The following is a 5,431-nucleotide window of genomic DNA, read 5'->3' as shown; positions in this document are numbered from 1 at the left end:
GCGCTCTCGGGAGAGCTTACCGGTGCGCGGACCCAGAGCGCCCCAAGAAAAACTAGTAAAAAAAATATATATATTAAAAATATTATTATAAAAAAAATAATACTAATTAATACTCACACAAAACAGCAAATTAAAAAAAATCGTAGGTTACAAACTCGATATAGAAAGGAATTAGCATTTAAAAAAACCTATGAAATTCACTGAAAAAAACATAGGTTTCACACCAGTTATAGTTAGGAATTAGCATTTAAAAAACCTATTAAATTCACTGAAAAAACCATAGGTTTCACACCAGTTATAGTTACCTGGAAATTTTACTGACATAAAACCATTGAAATTCCAACGTTATAGTTAGTTGGACTCACTATAACTTGCGCGCCTGCAATGCACTGCTGATGATGTCACATATTACATCACTCATGACATGGTCAGTGATATCACTCATGACATCACTGATGACACCATCCTTGTGACAGAGTGACAGACCTCCTTTCAGTGTAATGTAACCCTTGAAACACATATTCAAAAATAGAAACTAACATTTTCAAAAACATAGAGATTTCCCTACCAGTTACAACAACCAATTCAGTAATTCCGCCATCTATATACACATCCACTCATTCACCAACAGTTCTATATAGTCACTCATACATATACTCACTCATCATATGTAGTGATACACCTATACATCCTGTTACACACCGACAGTCATCCAAAAGTTACTCCCACACGCACTCACACATGCAAATAAACTATTGAACATCCATTTATTTGCATATACAGCTATACACCCACTACCACCTTACTTATAAGGAAACTTACACATACTTTTTTTTTTTTTTTTTTTTTGGTGTAAGATGTTTATTCCAGATACACATATGTCTTATTACTTACCGGTAATCTTCATTACCCCGATTAGGGTCCTCCCCGTCCCAGTCCTTACCACGTGAGGCAGTCCTGCCTCCACCCAGCCAATCAAAACGCCAGAAATCCAAAGGTCGAAGGTGACATAAGCCCCTCCCACCCACCGCCATGCCTGTTATCAACAAGACTCAGACACAAACACAGCGGGAGGGAGGGAGGGAAGAGGACTGGGACGGGGAGGACCCTAATCGGGGTAATGAAGATTACCGGTAAGTAATAAGACATTACCCCCTCATGGGTCCTCCCCGTCCCAGTCCTTACCACGTGAGGAACTCACAAGCAGAGAACCAAGAAGAAAAAACGCAGGACACCAGGGATCCATGCAAAAGTACAAAACTTCAAACAATAAAGCATCGACGAACAGCAGCGTACAAGACGCCAACAAAAACCGTCAGAAGAGGCAAGAAAACATCAAGCCGAGAATGTTGCACAAAAGTGTGACGGGACCGCCAAAAGGCCACCCCACAAAGCACCAGGATAGAGACCCCGCCCCCATCAGCACAGGAAGCAGACACAGAACCCACAGGAGACAAACAGGGTAGGAGAAACCCAAAACTGTAGTGAACATCGGAGGCAAAACAGAAGAGCCCCGCGAACACCCAAAGAAGGGGAACAGGAGAAACCCCCACAGCAGGCAAAACAGGAAGCAACACCTCCAGCCGCAAAAGGAAACACGAAGAAACAGGCAGAAAAGCCCGATCTAAGCCGCAAAACAACTCAAACCTGCAGAAACTGCAAAGAAGGAAACAAAACGAGCAAGGCACCCAACCGACAAGCGGAAGAGAAGGCCAGCAAAAAAAAACACTGCAGTGGACAACCACAACACGTCCACCACTAACAAGGACATGAAAGGGGCAACCGCAGACCACTCAAAACAGCAGGCAAGGCCCAAAGAAGAAATGAGAACAGGAGAGCCCGGACAACGAAGCAAAAGCTCCGAAGAAGCTGACCTACCAAAGGGCAACAACCACCGAGGAAGTCCCCAGGCCCCGACAAGCACAAACCGCCGACAACGAGCAGACAAAGCGGAAGGGGAAAAATCCCAACAACAAACCCAAGCTGGAGAAACCAGCACAGAAACAGGAACCCCACCATGGATTCCGACCAAGAGAAGAGCACCAGGAAACAAAAGAGCCCCAAAGTGCATCACAGCTCCAAAGAGCGGAAGGCCAATGCGACCAACACATGCCACAGGCCACCACAGAAGAACAGCCCAAAGACGCTAAAGACAGCCGCTCAAGAGACAGGCAGTCAGAAGCAAGCGCCAAAGACAGGGCAAAGACAGCTGCGGACCCAGAAGCAGAGCCGGAGGCAAGGGAGGCTGGCCAAATCCGACTCCCAACAGCAACAGCAGGAGCGGAAACCAAAAACAGCAAGGCCAACCCAACAACACCGACACCCCCCAAACCTCCGCAGAGCGCCCGGGAGGAGAAAAACAGGAGGCAAGGTATACAGAAAACCCGAAGGCCAAGGAAACGAGAGAGCAACCCCCGAGGACAGACCACCCCGGAACAAAAACCGGGGGAGAAGAGCAACAGGAGGGGAAGCAAAAATGACCAAACCAAGACTCCCAAACCAAAGACAAAAGGACCTGGAACAGAGGAACAGACAGAGGGAATGCTACACGGAGCAGCAAGACAACCCAGCGCAGGGCCATTCCAAGCACCAGCGCACAGTCCCAAGCACCTACGCAATGTCCCAACAAAAGGACATGTCCCGTCGAAACAAGCACCAGACAGCACCAAACAGAGGACGGCAGGAAGCGGCCTAAGCCACCAAAAGAAGGCACAACCAGAGTACCAATCCAGTAAAGAAACCAACCGCCGTAACAGGGATGCCTCTCAAGACCCTCTGAAAGACAACAGAGAAGTCGCCGCCCAGACACAAGACAGGGAAGCCCGCAGGAACAGAGACACGTACCGGGACCCCCCAAGAAGGCCCAAACAACAACGAGCCCCCAGAGCGCCAGCCCGAACAACAGACAAGCCGGCCACCAAGGACCCCAACGGGGCCCCCAACCCAAGGACAGGCATCCAAGGACAACAAGAGAAGAGAGGAAAGCAGAAATGCACCCCCCACACCAGGTCAGGAGAGCAAAGCCACCAGACCAGGGGAGAGAGGAACCAGAGCCTCGCAACCAGCAAGACAAAGGACCCAACAAGTCATCAGAAGAAACACCAAGGACACGAGGTGCACAAGAGCCCAAGGAACCACAGCCGAGGAGGCGACCACCATCTGCCGGACACAAAACCAACCCCGAGCCGGGGCAGGAGGGAGACCCAGTAGGACCCGCAGAAGATCCAACAGGACAGAGAACAGATCCGGATATATGGAACGCCTCATGAAAAGCGTGTCATCCTAGCGCAGGGACCATGTCAACCCCCTCCAGCAACGCCCAACAGAAAGCATACGAGCCGCTGAAGCGAGCACTGAGAAACAGCCCCCAGCAAAGCGTCAAACTGGTCCCGAGGAACTGAAGCCCCCGAACAGGAACCAGACGAGGAACGGCCAGACCCAAAACGACCCCAGAAACCGGAACCAGGCCAGCAAACCCCCACAGCAGGAGCCAGCACCGTGGAAAAAACCAGAGGAGCATGAGAGAGACCGAAAGGAAACACCTGAAAACAGGAAACGGAACTCAACCACCGCAAACCTCTGAGCAGCCGGATGGAGGGGAACGAGAAAATCACGAGACTCCCACACCAAGGGAAGCCAAAATTACCCACCAAGAAGAGGGGAAAACCGGGCTGCAAGGGGCACAACCGAAAGGGACATAGCCGCACCAACCCGACCAAAGCCCAGGGAGGCAGAACCGAACAGAAAGGACCTGGAACAGAGAGAAAGAGGACCCCCGGCCCCACTCCATCACCTGAAACCAGCACCACAGAGCGTAGCGACAAAAAATTGGCCGACGCCAAAGAAGAATGGCCTAAAAGGGGGACGGCCCGCAATGGAAACCGGCAACCAAGAATGACGACCAACAGGAATCACCATTCTCAAAGCAGACCGGACCAATGACACCAAAGGAGATAGGCGACCCACAAGCAGGTCAACACCAGGAGTGGAACACATAACCTGAAGAGGAAGAGATGCAACCACCAGGCCACGGAGACTCCTCCCGGGCACAACCCATCCGACGGACATTCAGGGGCAGCAGCAGGCGCCGCAGAGGCAGGGAACCAAACGTAGTGCAAAAAATGCAGGCATAGGACCAAGGCACTAGGGGAATGGCAAAGCACAAAAACGCAGGCCAGAGAGAAATCTCACAAGCCCCCGCCGCCCCGGTAGCTGAGGACAAGGCCCAACCCTCCGGGACCGGAAGGAGGGACCCCTAAGAAAGCACAGACCGAAAAAGAGCAAGCATACACCCCAAAAAGGAGAAGCAGCATACGAACTCTTGAGAGCGGAATCCACCAACCGCCCAACCCGGACCTCCAGGGAAGAAGCCACCGAAGACCGAGGGAGAAGGCGCAAAAAAGAAGAAAAATGGAGGATACCAGGTGACAAAGACCGCCAGGCGAAATCGTGTCCCCAGAAAGAGAGGAACACCCCGCATGGCAATGCCAAGCCACACCGCAGCCAGTACAGCCAACAGGACAGCACGAAATGGCCAGTAAAAAATGGGAATAAACCCCGCCGGAGCAAATGAATCAGGGAGAAAGACCCAGCAACAAAACGCCAGAAATCTCATGGACCATCCCCGAATGTATACCCCAACAGGGAAAAAACGTCCACGATCCCACCAACAAGAGATGATGGCATAGCCCCATGCACCAGCAGCGCAGACAGCGCAAAACAGTCCAAGAAAAACTGCAAAAGATGCTACGTGGACAAAGAGAATGCAAATTTCCAAAGCACAGCATGAAAATGAACATCCCAAGTCACATTGACAGCATAGGCAGGACTTGAACCCTCAGCACATGATAGCCCGTGACACCAGAGGCATATGACTTACCAATGTATTTACAAAAAGGGGTGGTGAGGGACAGAGTCTCTGAATTAAACAGAAAGCTCTCACCCAGTCAAAAGATCAGGGCTAGATCCAACACCGTTTTTTAGCTCACTGCACCATCCCAGTTTCAGAACCTGACTGTATGCAAATTAGTCTGTTCCTGACTTACCAATGAGCAACAGCTCCGTGGATGCACCGGAGAGGAAGTCCCCCTCAAACATGGCGAGTAAAGGAGTAAACCCCCATATATGGAACGCTTCACGAATATGCATGTCATCCATGTGCAGGGACCATGCTAATCTACTCAGTAACGTTCCAAGCCTAGTATATGTGCTGCCGAAGCGAGCACCAGGAAAACACCCAACACACATTGGTGGTGGAATTGAAAGGAAGTGCCCAGCAACCTCCAGGAAACACTGCCCCAAACAGCAATCTCATATGTGAGAACAGAAAAGAAACAAAGAGGGCAGCCCTGCAGTCTCCACCCACAGCCACATATGAAGAACATGGCCGCAGGGGCCGGCCACTGCACTAAAGCACCAGCGCCGGAACGAC

At 50.8% G+C, this 5,431-nt stretch overlaps 1 non-coding gene across 1 annotated transcript; it reads right to left on the bottom strand.

Moving 5' to 3' along the window:
• Nucleotides 1-5,118: 5,118 nt before the first annotated feature.
• Nucleotides 5,119-5,225, bottom strand: LOC147732750 (U6 spliceosomal RNA). The gene has a single exon (XR_015308840.1). It is a non-coding gene; the product is annotated as a U6 spliceosomal RNA (small nuclear RNA).
• Between the last annotated feature and the right edge of the window lie 206 nt (nucleotides 5,226-5,431).

Source organism: Lissotriton vulgaris, chromosome 2_1 (assembly GCF_964263255.1).
Source record: "Lissotriton vulgaris chromosome 2_1, aLisVul1.2, whole genome shotgun sequence".
Classification (NCBI taxonomy): Eukaryota; Metazoa; Chordata; class Amphibia; order Caudata; family Salamandridae; genus Lissotriton; species Lissotriton vulgaris.
The sequence above is the reverse complement of the archived record's forward strand: the minus strand, read 5'-3'. Positions and strand labels throughout refer to the sequence as shown.